The sequence below is a fragment of the Leuciscus leuciscus genome (assembly GCF_965113295.1).
Source record: "Leuciscus leuciscus genome assembly, chromosome: 8".
Lineage (NCBI taxonomy): Eukaryota > Metazoa > Chordata > Actinopteri > Cypriniformes > Leuciscidae > Leuciscus > Leuciscus leuciscus.
This window is the reverse complement of record NC_138732.1, coordinates 41,861,586-41,882,030: the sequence shown is the minus strand read 5'-3', so window position 1 is coordinate 41,882,030 and position 20,445 is coordinate 41,861,586. Positions and strand designations below refer to the sequence as shown.

General features: G+C 43.3%; 1 long non-coding RNA gene across 1 annotated transcript; it reads right to left on the bottom strand.

Moving 5' to 3' along the window:
- Positions 1–9,066: 9,066 nt before the first annotated feature.
- LOC309504846 lies at positions 9,067–19,925 on the bottom strand. The gene is made up of 2 exons (XR_014208197.1): positions 19,172–19,925; positions 9,067–9,922 (listed from the first exon to the last, which is right to left on the bottom strand). It is a non-coding gene; the product is annotated as an uncharacterized lncRNA (long non-coding RNA).
- Between the last annotated feature and the right edge of the window lie 520 nt (positions 19,926–20,445).

Sequence of the window (20,445 nt, the reverse complement as noted above, 5' to 3'; positions counted from 1 at the left end):
TGTGTTACGCAGCGAGTCTGAGCTTTCTCAAGAACCAATAATGTTCATTCTCGTGTTACGCATCAAGTCTGAGCTTTCTCAAGAACATTTGTTCATTCTCGTGTGTTACGCAGCGAGTCTGAGCTTTCTCAAGAACCAATGATGTTCATTCTCGTTTTACGCAGCGAGTCTGAGCTTTCTCAAGAACCAATAATGTTCATTCTCGTGTTACGCATCAAGTCTGAGCTTCCCTCAAGAACAAATGATGTTCATTCTCGTGTGTTACGCAGCGAGTCTGAGCTTTCTCAAGAAACAATGATGTTCATTCTCGTGTTACGCAGCGAGTCTGTACTTTACAGTACTTTATTTTAAAATGCATGCATGTTTAAACTCACTTGATGGCAGCACACAGTAGGCATTAATTGCTGTATGTTATGTCATCGGTTCCACACACGGGTGAAGAGGTCGATGGGCTTGGGTCAGGCAAGTTCTGGCAATTAGGCTGGTCAGATAAAATAAAAATAAAAACCCTTTTTTTGAGGTTTTTTTGCACCTGGAGGAAAGCAATTCTACAGCCTTTATTTTATTGCGGATCCTTAAAAAGTATTAAAAACTAAATTAATCCTTTTTGAGGATCCGCAGAAATCCTGTGATACCCGTACAATCATTACTGAGGGATTTCTTCATAACAATGTGAAAAACTTTAGCCTTGGATAGTAGTTTTGCATCTTGCAACTTGATCAGTTATATTTATATTAGAAAAGACTTTACATAACCATTGTTAAATGATATTTAGGCAACAGCAGTTTTAAATTAAATGATATTTTGCATAAGAAGAAATGCAGTTGAATGAAACAGTGCAGCAAGACCTCAAGTTCAACTCACAGACTCACTATTTCATTTCGTTAAATCAACAGCAGTATTTGATGTCCTTTAGTGATTATGAGTCATGAATGATCACCTCGAATTGATAGAAGTATACAATTCTCTTCTATAATGTAATAAAAGACACACTTTCTCCAGTTTGAGAATCATGTCTGAATGACTTCAGGTGTGTGTGTTAAATGTTTTGGCCAGACTGACTCAGATCACTTATTCTGTTCCTAAAGTATCATAAAGTATCATAAATGATCATAGAGTATGATCAAATTCGCCACAGTGGTCGGGCTCGTCACAAACAGATGAGTCGGCCTATAGAGAAGCAGTGGCGGTTTTATATTCACCCTCATGTCGTTGCAAATATGGCTTTCTTCTTTTGAACTTAAAATAAAAAGAAAAAATTGTGAGAAAGTTCTCGATTTTTCCCCCCATCCATACAATTGAAGGAAATGGGCATTGAAACAGTTTGGTTACCAACATTCTTCAAAATATTTTCTCTTGTGCTCAACAGAAGAAAGAAACCCTACAGTTTTGAGGGTGAACTAACACTTTAATCTATTTTCAGGATTATTATTACAGGGTCATGTATCACTTTTAACCCTCTGGGGTCTAAGGTGTTTTTGGGGTCCTTGAGATGTTCTGACATGCCCTGACATTTGTGCTTTTTTCAGTTGCTTATAAACATATTAATGGCAAAGGTGTAATTACACTCTATTTAGCACAAACAGGGCTACCATAATATGTGAGCCACATGTATGTACATGTTTGTATTTTTGAGAGAATAATATTTATGCATGGTTATTGAAAAAAAAAAAAAAAAAAAAAGTTTCTGAAATAAGGCCACAAAACACATACTAAATATGTGTCCACACGACTTTTGACTAATGGATGTTGTCGCCTAAAGTTTTTTCTTCAAAATGATGTGAAAATCATCCTGCCTAATCATTCACATAAAACAATACATTGATTTAAATTTTGTAAGACACATTTTGTTTGGAAAGGCAATATGCGTGGGGGCGTGAATGATCATGAATAATGCTCTGATTCACACCTGAGAAGACAATGACCCACATAATGAGCTGCATAATGAGCCTTTCATTCAGGTGTGTCACTAAGAGGGTATACCACAAGAAAGAATATGAGGACTTATTTTGTATTCTCATACTGTATTTTAAGAAAGTTTTGGAATATATCCTCTCCCCAAATGTGTCACTAATAAAAAACAATAATAAATAATTTAATGAGAAGGCTTATATTGACCTATTAAGATGTTGCTTACATCTACCTTGTACATATATTTTTTGCTAAGTTTTCACATGTAAATCAACAACAATTACAATTTTAACAATATTTCAAGTGTAATCTTTCTTTGTAAAAAGTATACATTTTATCATACGTATTTCAAAGTTAAGGATTCATTAGTTTGAATATTGGAGCAAACACTATAATAACATCTTAGTTGATAATTCAATATACCTACTTTATTTTTTGACAAAGCATCACATACTATATAATTTTAACATAGCAGAAATTGGCGAACAAAAGGTTATTTAAATCACACATACAAATGTCTGAATGTGACTTAAATGTGACTTACCTTACACAATTTGTTCTACTTTAGCAAAGGTGAATTAATGTTAAAAGCGTGTAATGTGCAGTGGCGGCTGGTGCTAAAAAAATTTGGGGGCGCGCAACAAACTGAATTATGAATCCAGGGCTGAATGTAGGCTAATTGTTAAATAACAATTTAACAGTGATAATAATGTAGCTATCATTAGCCTAAAGTTTAGCTAAAACTTCAGCCGGTAGGGTTGGGAAATAGCCAATTGCCAAATAAATCTGAATTTTTGGGCTAAATGTCGATGTATGGTATAATCTGAGTATTTAATTATTATTTTTCTATTTGAAAAAAAAAAAACCTGTATTTAATAAAAATTTAAAAAAGTAATATCCTGATCAATATTATCCTACAATGTTCATATTGAAGGTTATAAAAACAAACATAGTGTAACCTTGCTGTCTATCTGCAGTCTATCCAAAAAAGGGGTCAAATCACATTACATTCTAACATTGCAACATTACAATCTAAAAACAAAATAATGCTTTTTAAAGAAGTAGTTAAATTTACTAAACTTAAAATAAAAAAAATTTAAATAAAAAACAAAGCTAATATCATAAAAATACACATGTAGGTTTGAAATTCTCTAGCACATTTATGTTGACCAACAACAACAAATATTCAACAACAAATATTTTAGCTAAATATATTTATAATTTAGTGCTAATGTATATTTTAGTCAGAATAATTGCGCTCCTGTTCTATTGCGCTCCGTCTGTTCGGTGCGCATGCACGCGGCGGTGCTCGTTCACGGAAGTTTAGCTTGCAGAAAGCTCGACCACCCATGACAGCAAACTGGAAATATTGACTTTCTAACATTTACAGATGGAGAATATGTCCATGAAATGTAAGTTATGCACTGAGGAAATTATTGGATGTCACTTCAGCTTATGGCTAAATATTATTAGAGGTATATTTGTTTCCACCAATCGCTGCACAAGTGAAGTTTACATATGATGATGAAAGCACGTTAGTGCGAGCCCTCCCGGAACCCATAGAGAATGCATTGCAGTGCCTGCAGTTCGAAAATAAAATCTTTGAATGTAAGTCTATGGGAACATTCTGGGCCGGGTTTCCCGATAACGATGTATCTTAGCTCTTAAGAGCGCTCTGTACGTGCAAGGTTACGAACACTCCACACGCGTTTCCCAAAAATGCACTTAACATGAACGCGCGAGAACGCGTTTTACGTGCTACTTGAGTCGCTGTCCATTCGCGAAGTGCTGAAATATAACCTTATATGGAATCGTATTCTGAACGTTTTACCTAAGAATCGTCATTTGTTGTGGATAAGAAATCTAGACAAGTCTATATAAAGCACCTATAGGCGGAGGCATTGACAAAATGGCTGAAAAAAAACAAAAAAAAAAAACAAGAGAAGATACCTTTCAAAAATATAAAATGAATGTCCTTTTAGAGGTGATAGAGCGAAACAAAGATTTTATTTTTAACAGATTTAAAGGACACCATACAAATAAGGAAAAACAAAACATCTGGGAGGACATTGCAAACTAACTGCAACCAGGGGTGTTCAAAGATCAAGGAAGGAGGACCGCAAGAAATGCCCAATACATGGCTGGTTTTCGTGCACGTCAGCAAGTCATTGACAGATTTTTTTGAATTCATCCCTATTTTGCCCAGTTTTTAAAGCATATTTCCCCACATTACTTCTTTTATGATTTTTTTTTTTTTTGTTGTTCATTCATTTAATTTTAGATGTGTATCAGTGATGCGCAGGTCAATGTATAAACAACCCGCACCCGACCTAACCCGCCCGAAACTCGGACCGCAAAAAAAAAAAAAAAGAAGAAAATATTGTAGGCCTACCCGACCCGCTTCCTGACCCGTATTTTTTAAAAGTAGTAAATGCATAGCAAGAAGTACACATGACAAAGCCAGCACTTTGGTCATCATCTTTCATTATTTCGGCAAATGTCTCCCACACTTTGCTCTTTCTGTTTGTGTATTTGCGGAGCTTCCACTCCCCAGTCTTCACCTTTTCTCTTGCCGCCTGCATCTCTACCTGCAGACTGAGCTCGTGCGTCATCTTCGCGCCAGTTATTCAGCCAATAAAGTGTAGGCCTATGTATTTCATATAAAATTGCATGTGAGCGGAGTGGAGCGGGAGCGAGCGGGCGGATCTTGGACAGAGCGCAGAGCGGCATTTTTAAAAGGATGGAGCGTCGCCCTATTTCCCGCTCCAATTTCGCTCCGCGCACAGCACGATTCTGAAGCATGCTCAGTCAAGCCTGACTCAGTCTACTGTTGATGACTGCAAGATGGATTCTATTTTCAGTCAAAACTCGGCTCAGTAATGGAGTTCAAAAAGTAAGCTACTTCAAAAAGGAAAATAAAAGTCATACAGGTGTACTATAATATAAAACTAACTATAATGTGGTAGAAGAAAAAGAATGTTGAGACATCGTTTCAGTCAGTAAAGATTAATTTTGGAATCTAAAAAGACACATCTCTCGAAAACATGCAGTGTGCTATGTGAACACGCTGGGAAGAAAGCAAAAGGTTAGCAAAATGAATACGGTAACTTGTAACAAAGTGTAAATTAAATATAGCGTAATATTCAAACAATTGATACAAGCCTATTTAATTTTTAATCCTGCGCGCTGCGCAAAAGTTAACTTATCAAAATTCTGGCCTAATAGTAAATTTACTTTTAAAATTTTTATGTAGGCTATATTTTTGTTTATATAATTGTTATTTATATTATTAGGCCCATTTATTCGTTTAATTTTACAGGACTTTGTGTAGGCTATATTCCTTCTTACATGTAGGCCTAATTTGTAATTTGAAATAAAACATTTCTATTTGAAAAATGTTGATGTTGCTCATTAGTTCTTTAGGAGGTAAGGCTGTGGTCTAAGCTAACAGTGATATACATGTAGATTTTTTTTCCTTTTTTAGAGCGAGCGGGGGGCGATTTGAGGAGCGCGGAGCAAACTGCGTTGAGCGCTGAGCGATAATGAGCGGAGCGGCCTGATGTAGCTTTGAGCGGGGGAGCGGAGGGGTGAACAGTTCCGTGAGCGATGAGCGATGTAATGTTTCCTGTCTTGTGTTTCCCTCGTCTTGTGTGGACTTTAGTTATTTCCTGTTCTGTGTCATGTTTTGTAGTCCTTTGTAGTTTTTCTTGCTTATTAGTTCTCCCAGGTGTTTCTAATTAGCCACACCCCCTTGTTATCTTGTTTAGCTTGTTTGCCTGTGTATTTAAACCTCTGTGCTTCAGTTGTTGGTTGTCGGTCATTGTTTAATGTAGCTGTTACCTGTTCCGTGTTCCGTGTTCCGTCTGGATTACCTGTTTGTTTTATTAAATGTGTGCTTGCATATGGATTCTCCCTCTGCTTCATCCTTGCCTCAGCGTGACAGAACGACCGACCTAATGATGAATCCAGCAGCATTTTTGCCAGTGTCTCTTCCCCAGCCACCAGAGAAAGGACAATCTTTTGAGGGGACCCGGTTGGTCATATTTCGTGGGTCCCGTGGAGGCCGCAGTAGAGGAGGTGGTCGAGAGGAGTCCCGACAGCACTCTCCATTCTGGCCCCTCTTCGACCCTGGGTTGGTGATGTCCAGCCCAGGGCCCTATTCGCCACTGGTTCCATCCAGCACAGAGCCATGCTGGTTTCCGGTGGTCCCGAGTCCGGTGGTCCCAGTTCCAGTGGTCCCGAGTCCGGTGGTCCCGAGTCCGGTGGTCCTGAGTCCGTTGGTCCCTGTTCCGGTGGTCCCAGAACTCCCCATCATCAGTCCAGCCGAGCCTGCACTTCACGCCAGTCCAGCCGAGCCCGCACTTCACCCCAGTCCAGCCGAGCCCGCACTTCACGCCAGAGCTGCCGAGGCCAAGGCAGTACGCGTCGTGCCCGCCGCCCCTGAGACTGTGAGCATCATGCCCGCCGCGCCTGTGACTGACAGCGTCGTGCCCGCCAAGCCTATGTTCGAGGTTGATGACTTCAGCGATCTTCCTCCTCTCATTGGGCCTGCCGAGCCAGAGCCAGAGCTTCACGTCAGTCCTGCCGAGCCAGAGCCAGAGCTTCACGTCAGTCCTGCCGAGCCAGAGCCAGAGCTTCACGTCAGTCCTGCAGAGCCAGAGCCAGAGCTTCACGTCAGTCCTGCCGAGCCAGAGCTTCACGTCAGTCCTGCCGAGCCAGAGCCAGAGCTTCACGTCAGTCCTGCCGAGCCAGAGCCAGAGCTTCACGTCAGTCCTGCCGAGCCAGAGCCAGAGCTTCACGTCAGTCCTGCCGAGCCAGAGCCAGAGCTTCACGTCAGTCCTGCCGAGCCAGAGCCAGAGCTTCACGTCGCTTCTGCCGATCCAGAGCCTGTGCACGTCACACCTGTCGATACAGAGCCTGTGCACGTCACGTCTGCCGATCCAGAGCCTGTGCACGTCACGTCTGCCGAGCCAGCGTTTCCAAACCAGATAGCTGCTGCCGAGCCTGTGTCCCCTCACAAGATGGCCGCCGTTGAGCCGGTGTCTGTTCCTGAGCCGGTGTCTGTTCCTGAGCCGGTGTCTGTTCCTGAGCCGGTGTCTGTTCCTGAGCCGGTGTCTGTTCCTGAGCCGGTGTCTGTTCCTGAGCCGGTGTCTCCAGCCTATGACCCCGTAGCTGCCCCCAAGAAGATTTTGGGGGGGGGGCAGTAGGTCCCGCGATGGGACTGTAAGGCCCGCTATATTGGCCCAATCTGCCGGTTCGCCAATACACGGGGAAGGTTGTCACGTGTTCTGTCCTCACTCATGCAAAGTATTTGGTTGGTTAAATATGCAATACATTAATCATGTATTTTCTCGTTAATTCATCTGACTCCATAAATGAAAGGTTTTAATAATATCTGTGCCTCACTAAAAGTGAGCGAATGTTTGACTATTCCTTTAACCATTAAATGAACAATGTCAAAATCTGTTAAAATAATCACATTGTAGTAATTTAATATTTCAGATATCAGAGACCAATTCCAATCAATTCAAATATCTAGTGCATTGTTATACATTGGTTACACCAAATAATCTTACCCAGCTTGTACCTGAGATAGAGAGAGAGAAAGGGAAAGAAAGAGAGAGAGAGGGAGAGAGAGAGAGAGAGAGAGCGAGAGAAACCACCTAGTCAATTCCACGTCCAGCCAAGAAAAAGAGACCGAGAGAGCCAGAACACCTTCCTTTATCCTCTGTCCAGGTGACAAGGGGGATGGGGTGAGACCACCCTCAAATGGCTTCTATCCCACAGAAGGGGGGTTGCCTTATCTGGCATTATCTCTAAACCGGTTTCCTATGAACTTCTATAGACCTTATTTCCTTTTATTTTATCTATCTGGATAGGAGATATCTGTACCACTCACTTTGAGACATTTCAAATGACACCAAAAGCATAACAGTCAATGATAAACATTCACATTAAACCATGTTCTTGTGTGAGTTCTTTGTTGTTAGTTCATGTGCTTCTGTGAGTTAAAATGTTAATTAGCCAGCCGGGCCCTTTTGTCCCATAGATCAGGCCTCAACCAGTATTTTCAGTCTTACAGTTTCCCTCCTTGATCCCGTGGGTCACATTCCGATGAACACTTACGGGGTCACAGTAAGACGTTTGTTATAATCCTTGAAGATGTAGCACAAAAATTGTCTTTTCAATGTTGGCATCTGTAGAAGCTCAGTGGGCGGTGTTCACCTGCTGAACACCTGTTCCCACCAGGTGTATAGCTTGAGTCCAGCAGGTGGATGAATGCGTTCAGGTTCTCTTCCTGTAATCCTGTGACGTGAGCAAAGTTCATAGAGTCAATCTGGACCTTTTGTGACTTGTTCAGTTGACGTGTCATTCCTTCATGGAGAAACTTCCGCTTCCCTGGCACCTTCTCCACGATGATGATCTGACCCTTCTTGACCAACCCTGTCACCTCCAGCGGTACGGTTGTCTGGGCAGACCTCAGTGGATGAAGGGCTTCTTCTTTGGTCCACACGGCTTTGTGTGCGACACCTGAAAAGCATCTTAAATGTCCGCTTCACGATTGAGCACATATGAACTTACAGTCGTAAGGAAATGCGTAGGAACGCATAATGCAATAAGGAAAAATCATGTCATGTTCAATGTAAAATACCATGTTCATGTCAGCAATTGTGAGTGGTACGTTTGGTCTCATTAATTACCTGATTTTTAATTACCACGTCAATAGTACTCCTATAGAGGGTCAAGGAAGGACAAAGGAAGATCTTACAAGCTCTTACCCTGTTTCTAGAAACATTTAAATAAATGGCATTCTAACAAAACAACCAGTGCTATTTTGGTGTAACCAAACATAGAGATTCAATTGAATTGATGTCCAAATACATTGTTGCAAGTAAAATGGACAATATACAAATATGCAGATAAGTTTCAGAAATGTTTTTCTGAATTACTCAAAGGAAATCAAAGTAAGTTTCAGAAATTAAAATCAAAATAAGTTTCAGAAATGTTTTTCTGAATTACTCAAAGGAAAAATGCAGAAATCAAAATAAGTTTCAGAAAATTAAAATCAAAATAGGTTTCAGAAATGCAGCAAGAGGTCGGTGTAAACCAATCAATGGTTTTGTGTTTGTGTGAGAATTTTTGGGAATGTCAGAGTGTGTTTTTGTCTGTGAGAGTGTTTTTGTGTGTGTGTGTGTGTGTGTGTGTGTGTGTGTGTGTGTGTGTGTGTGTGTGTGTGTGTGTGTGTGTGTGTGTGTGTGTGTGTGTGTGAGAGTGTGTGTGAGAGTGTGTTTGAGAGTGTGTTTGAGAGTGTGTGTATTGATCTGGCTAAGTCACAGTCGATGACAGAGTTGAATTGTACATTTTGTAATTGATTGAAGCGGTCACACTTCAGATTTATCCATTTTAATTATGTTTCTGTTATTAGTGGTAAGTTGAGAAATCAGGGGCCCTCTGATCTTCCAACTCCCACCAACAATCATAGAGTTTGAAATTTAATGGCAGGTCTGCCTTAGAATTTGTCTTGATTTGTGACTGTAGCCATTCAGTTGTTCATGTGTGTTACATTAGTTAGCAGTTTGTTGTGAATAGCGTATGCTATTCTCTGTGTCTCTGTTAGACCATGATCATGAGATCAGCTCCACCCTGTGTGTGTGAAGCTATCTGGATCTGTTAGTGTGAAGATGACACATCTTCATCTGATGTGCAGTGTTCAGCCTGGATAGACTCTATCTACCCCAGGTGATGTTGCTGTGAGGGTATAGTGATGGAGGGGTGTGTTCAGTGTTCATGTCTAGGAGATGGGTGGAATCTAATCTATAACAATTGTGTTGCAAATTTCGATCCAGTTCTAAACTGGGAGGCCATATTTATGCAGTAATGTGATAGTGTGACGTGTGAAAAGGCCTTTTATAATGTCTTTTCACCCATCTCCCGAGTCTCAGGTTATGTTCGAACAATTCCGCTGTCCTGGATTTGCTCCAGGTGGGCTCCACCATTTTGCAGAAGTAGCCTAAGCCTGAGACAGAAAACAGAGGAGAGCGAACCACAGATAATTCCAATATTTCAAAAGCATTAAATTCAGACGTGTAGAATTCTTTTACTTGTTAGCAATTTTAATTCCAGATGTCACATGAAACCGAGTTTCATTGACCACGTCTGAATTGTTGCTGTTGTCTCAGTGTGTTGTGACACCTGAAGCTGCTTTTTCAGTTCAGCCTTCAGTCCGCTGCATGTGCAATGCATTCACACATTTTAATTTGTGCAGATATTTTTTGACCTGCAAAAAACTGTGGTACTTCTGTCTGCTGTTTAGCATTTCACACCCTCCTCGTAAATTTACTTATCTTATCAGATTCAATTCAGTTGGTGCACCCCAGTCAAGGATTATTTAGCGTGCTATTACCTGTGCCACACTCCTAGCCGTGTTTTCTAACGGTGAAAAATAAAGGCATACTCCGCCTCTTTTGGCACTGGGTAGCACACAAATGAAATTCTGTTTCAGAAATTCAATTTTAATGATGAAAGTCACACTTCTCCAATTATTGTCCTGCTCGGCGAGTGTAATATAATGTTTATTATAATTCAAGTTATAATATAATTATATTCTTTAACAATTCAAGTCAAATTATATTGTTTTCGGTCTCTGGATCAACTTAACGCATGGTCAAATCTCTACTTGTTCTCATGTCAATACATTTGAATATTAAAAGGCCTTTTGGCTCAGGGCTGATAAGATGTACATTCGCTGTTTTTCTTTTTCCCTTTGCTAGGTTTCAAATACCTTTTCTTCTCATTTAGTCTTTTTAAATGGCCATTATAACGTTTGATTCTTCTATTTACTCTTACTTTATATTTTTCCGTTTATAGATAAGGAAACTATATCGCTTTGCAGTCCTTCTCCTAAGGATGCACGACACAAGTGGTCAGTCCCGAAGATCAGAAGCTGAGGCAATGGCTAAATATCTAGGACGTTGCCGTAATCCCAACGCGCAACAATCAAAGATATATTCAGTAGCCCTCTTGGATGCCCTTCAGGAACTCAATTCAACCGTTTTCCAAAACTATTAAATTAGAACAGAAGTCATCGGAAGCGTCCAAGCTAGGTTAATCAACCAGCGTAAAGCTGATCCTAGTCGGACTAACCCATCCTCTCATCCAAGTCGCCCGCACACTTCCTGATATCAGCTATTAGCCGTCCCGTCGCCAATCTCTGACACAATCTTGTGGAAACATACGAATCCGTTAATCTATTTTGGAAAAAACAAATCTCAGAGTAATTCAGAATGCATTCAAACATAAAAATATTTAGTTCTCTGAAGCCTTAAATATGAGATGTGTTCGCTGTTTCTGATTTTCAAATTCATTGTGAATCACATTATAGCCATCAAATTCAGCACAGACACACGCGTTTACTTCAGTTTACACAGGACACATGGCCTAGAATAGGCTACAACATCTACAACCCTTTTACCTAAGTGTTCCAAATATACCCACAGCAAAACAATAGAATACAACATCTATATCACCTTTGCCTAAGTGTTTCAACTACACTTACAGTAAAGTAATCCTGTGTTTAAAGAATAAACTTTAAATTAGCCTATGTGCATGTTGTAGCACAAACAACCAAATTGTGTTCTATGTGCACGATGTGTTAAGCACAATTTCAAATTTGAAAATGCAGAATTTAGATGTTAAACTATTAAGCTATTTGCTATTGGGCTGCTACCCGACTAGCAAATGACGCTAATAGCTGAAGGCCTTGAGCATCCAAAGTTGTTAGGTCAGTAAGAGTTTTAGATGCATTTGAGCTTTGGTTACTTGCAGAGTGCTGGTTCCCTTTCAAGGGAACTCCCGTTGCGTCGAAAAGCTGACGCTATGGGAACGCTTTGCGTGATGACGTCTTGAAGCACATGTAAAATCAGTCCAATGGTGTGGCGGAACGTCAGAGGCGGGTGACGTCACGTACCAGGAAGCTATAAAAGCCGGCCCGAAACAGAAAACGAAAGCTTTCTGAGTCTTCAGTTGCGCTCTGTGTTGAATCTGTCCTTGTTATTTGGTGTTGTCTGTCTATATTATATATATATATTCAGTATGGCGAGCAAGCAGCAGTTTAGAGTGTGTGTCCATCCCTGCCCGCGTTATTTAACGGGAGGTGATACTCACACTCTTTGTGTTGTTTGTTTGGGTGAGGAGCATGCCCAGTCAGCACTCGAGGGTGGTGACTGTGTGCATTGCGACGCGCTTCCATTGCGCACGCTCCGATCCCGCTTGGCTCGGTTCAATCCCGATCGCGTTCCCCAGGGCTCGGGTCCCGCCGCGGCTGAGGCTCGGCGGCGATCTCAGACCTGGGGTTCGCAAATGGATCTGTCAGTGGATGTTGAGACGGGCTCTGCCTTATCTCAGCATCAATCTGACAGATCCAGTGCCTCTCATCAGGGTGTGGAAGCACGCATTGCGGTTTCTTCCCCCCCGATAGAGGCACCAATACTGCAACTGTCCAGCTCTGAGGAGTTGGATGTTGTGAGTATTGAAGCTGAGTCTGAGGATTCGCCACCTCAGTCTCATGCGTTTGAGGAACTGCTCGATGTTATTACTAGAGCAGTTGACAGACTATCTATTGAGTGGCCAGAGGATAGGCAGGACGTTCGTTCGAAAAGTAAGCTCGACGAACGCTTCCTGCCATCTCGTACACAGCCTCAGCGAAGAAGCCTTCCGTTTTTCCCCGATCTCCACACCGAGGTGTCGAAATCGTGGGGAAAACCGGTTTCATACAGAGTGTATGCACCACAAACATCCCACTATTCTTCCATTCACAAATATAAAGAATATGGTTATGGGGAGATGCCGAAGGTGGAGGAGACGCTTGCGAGCTATCTCTCTCCAGCAACGGCATCTTCCCTGAAAGCTCCTTCACTTCCCTCTAAGCCAGTAAAATTCACATCATCTCTGGTTCATAAATCGTATGCAGCCGCTGGTCAAGCTGCAGCGTGTCTGCATACGATGTCTATTATGCAAGCCTATCAGGCAGAATTATTGGGGGATTTAGAGGAGGGCGGGGGAATTGGTCCTGACACAGTGGCTGAACTACGCAGAGCCACAGATCTGTCTCTCAGGGCCACCAAGGAGACCGCTAAATCAATCGGGCGGTCTATGGCAGCCCTGGTGGCCACTGAGAGGCATCTGTGGCTCAATTTGAGCGATATAAAAGAGAAAGAAAAGCACGTTCTCTTAGATGCTCCGGTTTCCACTGTTGGTTTATTTGGTGATGCAGTAAACAGTGCGGTAGCTAAATCTCAGGAAGCTGCTAAACAGGCAGCTGCATTACAAAAACTTCTCCCCCGCCGTTCTTTCATTGAGGCTGCTGAGCGGGAGCAGCCTCACTCCTCTAAAAAGAGCGCTGAACATCGTGCCACTCAAAAACAGAGTGTGTCCTCTCGTGCTCCCCCACAAAAATCTCGGGGACACGGAGGGCGCTCTCAAACCCAGCAGTCTTCGAGGGGTAAAACGGATCTGCGGACCGTTATTACCGCCAAGAAGGCTGCTGGGAAAAAGTCCTGATGTCTGAGGGCTCAGGACAAATGAGGGTAGTCCCCCCGAAGCAGAGCGGTTAACACCTCTTTTCACGGTGCCCGTCTCTCTTCGGTGCCCTCAGGGGACCGTTCTGCCAACCCTGCCACCTCTGGTGTTACAGGGCGCAGCGGTCTCCGGCGAGCACATATCTCAAGGTCCACCCGGAAACGTAGTGGCCTCGGGATGCCCGCCCCCTCTGAGGAGGGTGCTAGAGCAGTCTGTTTGGTCGTTCCCTGCCGGTGCGCCGTTACAGGGCGACGAACCGACTACTCAACAGCAGGAGAAAAATACGGTGCCGTCTCTCTTCGGTGCCCTCAGGGGACCGTTCTGCCAACCCTGCCGCCTCCGGTGTTACAGGGCGCAGCGGTCTCCGGCGAGCACATATCTCAAGGTCCACCCGGAAACGTAGTGGCCTCGGGATGCCCGCCCCCTCTGAGGAGGGTGCTGGAGCAGTCTGTTTGGTCGTTCCCTGCCGGTGCGCCGTTACAGGGCGACGAACCGACTACTCAACAGCAACAAAATCCAGAAACCAGTCTCGAGAGACTGGTACCTCTAGTAGAATCTTTGACAGCGTGGAAGCTACTGTCAAATGTTTCTCGTTGGGTCCTGCAGACCGTGGGAAAAGGGTATTAGATACAATTCTATTAACGCCCACCGCGGTTTATGGGGGTCCTGCCCACAGTGGTGGGCCCCGAGCAGGTTCTGGTTATGGAACAGGAAGTAAACACTCTGTTAGAGAAAGGGGCCATAGAATATGTACCCCCCTCCAACAGGGAAACCGGGTTTTACAACCGGTACTTCATAGTTCCAAAAAAGGACGGGGGATTGCGTCCCATTTTAGATCTTCGAGTTCTGTACGAGTACATGCAGCTCAAGTTCAAAATGTTAACCTTGAGACAAATCGTGCCACAGATCAGGTCCGAGGACTGGTTTGTCACGATAGACCTCAAGGACGCATATTTCCATCCGTCCGTGTCATTGGAAGTTCCTGAGGTTTGCTTTCGGGGGCAAAGCATACCAATATCGAGTTCTTCCATTCGGCCTAGCTTTATCACCCCGCACTTTCACCAAATGCGTGGATGCAGCTCTGGCGCCTCTGGGCCTCCGGGGTATTCGCATCACGAACTACATCGACGATTGGTTGATTTTAGCTCAGTCGCATTAGATGGCGGTTCAACATCGAGATGTTGTTCTCGCCCATATGAAAGAGTTGGGGTTACGGCTGAACGCCAAGAAGAGTGTGCTTTCTCCATTTTAGAGGACCACTTTTTTAGGCGTGGTTTGGGATTCAGTGTCGATGCAGGCGCGCCTGTCATCGCCACGCTTCGATTCCATCCTGGCAGCTGTGAGAAGTGTAAAGCTAGGCCAGCTACTCACTGTCAAACAGTTCCAGAGACTGTTGGGTCTCATGGCAGCAGCTTCCAACGGGATACCTTTTGGACTGCTGCACATGAGGCCCCTGCAGTGGTGGCTCAGGACCAGAGGGTTTTTCCCCGAGGGGCAACCCATTTCGCACAATCAAGGTCACGCGGTGATGCCTACGTGCCTTGGTTATGTGGAAGAAACCTTGGTTCCTGTCCCAGGGCCCAGTGCTGGGAGCTCCTTGTCGTCGCAAACTGCTAACGACGGATGCTTCCCTCACGGGTTGGGGAGCGATCCTGAGGGTCGCTCATCTCAAGGTCTGTGGGAAGACCATCATCGTTCCTGGCATTCTATAGCCTAGAGATGTTAGCTGTCTTCCGGGCTCTGAGGAGCTTTATCACAGGTCTCAGGGGACACCATGTGTAGTACATACGGACAACACGTCGGTAGTCGCCTATATCAAGGGGGTTTGCGCTGGCATGCCATATCCTCTTGTGGTCCCAGGGGAAGTTGCTGTCACTCAAGGCAGCCTACATCCCCGGGGTCCAGAATATAGGAGCAGACACTCTGTCGAGACAGGGGCCGAGGCCCGGGGAATGGTGGCTCCACCCCCGAGGTGGTGGAGCTGATATGGAAATTATAAGTGGATCTGTTTGCGTCTCGAGAGACGTCTCACTGTCCACTTTGGTTCTCCTTCACGCATCCAGCTCCTCTGGGACTGGATGCTATGGTACAGACGTGGCCGAGGCTACGTCTGTACGCCTTTCCCCCAGTTGCTCTGCTCCCGGGAGTTCTGGAAAGAGTTCGCAGGGACCGGGTTTGCCTGCTTTTTATAGCCCCGCGCTGGCCGGGCAGAGTATGGTTTCCCGATCTTGTGTCCCTCCTCGACGGGCATCCTCTGGAGTTACCCGTCAGGAGGGACCTTCTGTCCCAGGCAGAGGGCTCGATATTTCACCCTCGGCCAGAACTGTGGAACCTGTGGGCTTGGCCTCTGAGGGGGCCCAGCTCATAGAGTCAGGTCTCTCAACCGAGGTTGTTGAGACCATTCTACAGTCCAGAGCTCCCTCCACGAGGAAACTTTATGCCCTGAAGTGGAGAGTATTCACTTCTTGGTGTAGTGACCGTCGGTTGGACCCAGTCCACTGCCCAATTGGTACAGTGCTGGAGTTCCTGCAGGAACGGTTCACTGCAGGTCTGACCCCGTCCACTTTAAAGGTCTATGTGGCGGCCATAGGTGCTTACCACAGTCCTTTGGGTGGAATGTCTGTGGGGAAAGACCCCTTGGTATCTCGTTTCCTTCGTGGCACTTGGAGGTCCTCCTCCCTTTCGAAATCGGACCAGGAGGCGAATAATTTGCTTTGCCCTGTTCGGGCGTTAGACGCGTATGTCCACAGAGCTGCCCTGTGGCGTAAAAGTGACTTTTGCTCCCCTAACAAGGGAGGTCCAGTGTCTAAGCAAAGGATGAGCAAGTGGGTGGTTGAGACTATCTCACTGGCTTATGAGGCGGCTGGACAGCCTTCTCCTTTGGCTGTCCGGTCGCTCTCTACTAGGAGTATGGCGGCCTCTAAGGCCCTTATATCAGGAGTATCGTTACAGGACGTCTGTGATGCGGCAGGCTGGTCCTCACCGCACACCTTCGTCAGGTTCTACTCTCTGGATTTAGACTCTACTCTAGGGTCTCATGTTTTGTCTTCTTAGTGCTGCTCACATGATTACACACAGGACAGACATTTGTAGCTATGGAGGCGTTGGTATAGACGTTCCCATAGCGTCAGCTTTTCGACGCAACGGGAGTTCCCTTGAAAGGGAACGCCTCGGTTACGACTGTAACCTCGGTTCCCTGAAGAGGGAACGAGCGTTGCGTCGCCTTGCCATATCTCCTTCATGCCTGTCAGCGCGACTTCAGACTTTACGAAGCTTTCGTTTTCTGTTTCGGGCCGGCTTTTATAGCTTCCTGGTACGTGACGTCACCCGCCTCTGACGTTCCGCCACACCATTGGACTGATTTTACATGTGCTTCAAGACGTCATCACGCAAAGCGTTCCCATAGCGTCAGCTTTTCGACGCAACGCTCGTTCCCTCTTCAGGGAACCGAGGTTACAGTCGTAACCGAGGCGTTTTTTTCATTAGATTGTGATTGTCTGCGTTTTATGAAATAGGGTGGAGGTCTGCCTCTGCCCAGTGACCAACACTTTTCCTCTGTATGGCCTGTTTTGTGACAGGAATTACAGAATCTGTTCAGTTTGCCACAGTGTGGCTTTCTGAATTCTCCTGCAGATGGAGGATCTTCATGACATTCTAACACAGCTACCTCATCATGCATTTGTTTCCGTGACTCAATTCTTGTTACCCAGTTAACTATACCTTCGAATGTGTTTTGTGCTGGAGAAGCACCACACATGAGTGATTGCTGTACACGCGGCCCTGCATTTGTAAGCAGGAATTCAAGGAGAATTACATTGTTGTGGTGAACACCCTCAATTCCAGAATACTCCTCAAAAAATTCAAACATATTTTCTGCATATGTCTCAAACGATTCTTCAGTACTCTGTTTCCGATTGAAAATCAATTCCCATCCAACAGGACTACAACCACGCAGCTCGCGAAGGCATTGTTTTAGTCTATTCAAGATTTCGCTCTCAGGCTCATTTTGATGCATTGACTGCACAATGGTGCCTGTCATCAAAACCTGTGGTATCTTATAGTTCAGAACATCTGGAATTGAGCTGATAACAATTTGCCAAATATCTTTTGGTTCGAGCTGAAATGCATGTTTTAGACTAACAATGTGTCTCCACCATGGTTCGAATGGCCCTTTCAAAGGGAACGGTCCGATCTCTGCTTTAAACAAGCTACATTCAGTTACTGTTAAAGGACGCCGAATGGTTGATTCTGTGCCGTTTGGGTGCCGTATCACCTTAAGGGCAGAAACAGGCACTCTTTTCATAACTTTATCACATGCTTCATCTGCCTGTAAAGATACAATATTATTAGAGCAGGCTGCCTCATCTAAGAAGTGTACATGTTTAGCCCAATCACTGTTAAGCTTGTTGGGAGACTTGCTTTTAGCATTTAGCTTAGCCTTAAGATCTGCAATGGTGTCTTTGTGATTTTTACACTTTTTAGTCAGGGCTAACAGCTCAGCTAGTAATTTATCTAGCTGTGTTTGAAGATCTTGAATCTTTTCCTCAGACTTTTGTGCCTCTGCATTTTTAGAATGCACTTCTTCACATTTAGCATTCATAAGCGAAGATAGAAATTTTGTTAACTCATTTAGCCGTTTATAACTTATGAAGTTTAAAGCCTCAATTATTTCACCATGTTTTGATTTCTTCTGTTTACTACCCACTGTTTTCCACCAAGTGAAAATTTCATTGTCAATAGCATCCATGTTAAGACCTTTTCTACTGAGTTTGTACAGTGTAGGCTGAACCTTTTCGGCCCATAATGTAAACAAGACATGATCAGTACACATGATTTCACAATAATGGGCTTACAGTTAATTTTCCCAGATTTTTGACTAGATAGTCTTCTCTCTAAAAAAGATCGATCTCCATCCCAGCATATCAAATACTTTAGGGGTTTACTTCTCAGAGGAACTTAAATAAGCCAAATTAAACTGAATTACTTAATTTAATTCCATCTGTGTCAAAGTTTAAGATTTTAATGGAATATAGAGTTTGTCAAGATTAGTTTAGGTTTAGTATAGGATATTAATGTTTTCAATGTGGCTTTTGGGCCTACCAGTCAGCCAGTGAGACAAAACATGGTTTAAGCGTTTGGATGCAGCATGGCTTTAGCCTTTAGCATTAGCCTTGGGCACAGCATGGCTTAGCATTGACAATAGCACTTAGCATTAGCCTTGATATTTGAGTTTTAGCTTGTAAATCATATCATCCTGTTTTCCCCAAATTTTCTTTTCATAAACAATGCATCGATCTGCCTTTTTATTTATAAAATCACGTGTTTTCCGATCTTTTACAAACTTAGATTTTTCTTTCTCTGTTTTCTGTTAGTTTGCTCATTCTCTTCGAGTGTTGCTGGTTTCAACAATGGCCGGAAAACATGCGCCTGATTTTAAAACTTTTAGTCTTTACTTTTTTAGCTCTTCATCGAGTTATTAATTATTTGGAAGATGTTATTCTCACTTGTTTCGTTTCCTGTTGCTTAGGCAAAATAAGGAGATCTTTAAAATCTAATGCACAAGGGTTTTCATTCTTCATCTGGCTGCCGCATCACGTTCTAAACAAAGGGCTTTAATTCCGACCCGTAAACAATGCAAACATTTCTTCAACACTTCTATAAAGGGCAGAAAATGTTTACTTACCATCGCGGCGGAAGAAAGAGAAGATGTTCAAACCTCTTGTTGATTTTAAAATCCCAAATACTTGCTGAAAAGGACATTTCTCGTGAAACTGTTTTGATCTGTTTTGAGATCACGTCCGAGGTCACCATTTTGTAAGGCCCGCTATATTGGCCCAATCTGCCGGTTCGCCAATACACGGGGAAGGTTGTCACGTGTTCTGTCCTCACTCATGCAAAGTATTTGGTTGGTTAAATTTGCAATACATTAATCATGTATTTACTCGTTAATTCATCTGACTCCATAAATGAAAGGTTTTAATAATATCTGTGCCTCACTAAAAGTGAGCGAATGTTTGACTATTCCTTTAACCATTAAATGAACAATGTCAAAATCTGTTAAAATAATCACATTGTAGTAATTTAATATTTCAGATATCAGAGACCAATTCCAATCAATTCAAATATCTAGTGCATTGTTATACATTGGTTACACCAAATAATCTTACCCAGCTTGTACCTGAGATAGAGAGAGAGAAAGGGAAAGAAAGAGAGAGAGAGGGAGAGAGAGAGAGAGAGAGAGAGAGCGAGAGAAACCACCTAGTCAATTCCACGTCCAGCCAAGAAAAAGAGACAGAGAGAGCCAGAACACCTTCCTTTATTCTCTGTCCAGGTGACAAGGGGGATGGGGTGAGACCACCCTCAAATGGCTTCTATCCCACAGAAGGGGGGTTGCCTTATCTGGCATTATCTCTAAACCGGTTTCCTATGAACTTCTATAAACCTTATTTCCTTATTTCCTTATTTCCTGCTGAGAAACTTGTCGTGAGACAGAAGGTGAGGAAAAGCTTTTTTTATACCGGCTTCCTCTTGAGCTGATTGGTTGATTACCTGAACGTGCTCCTCCCGAACTTTGTTACATAAAACTTCATGTATTCTTTGACAAAGATTGTTTTAGTAACTCAGTAGCATATGTATTTTTAATAATGTTTTAAAACTGTGGGTTTTGATTGATTTTTACGCATCTCGCAGTCGCGTCGCGTCTAGGGCGTCTAAAAAACTCTAGGCAACAAGATCCAGTTTTGAAAAGCCTTGTGAACAAATGTTTAGGATACTGTGTGTTATATGGCCTAATTTCAGTGACTTACTTTTTTTTTTTAAACCATGCATAAACGTTATTTTCTCAAAACCACAAATTGTGATGTATATGTTGCTCATATATTACTGTAGCCCTGTTTGTGCAGTCTAATCAGACTTTAGCCATTAATATGTTTTTAAGCAACTGAAAAAGCACAAATG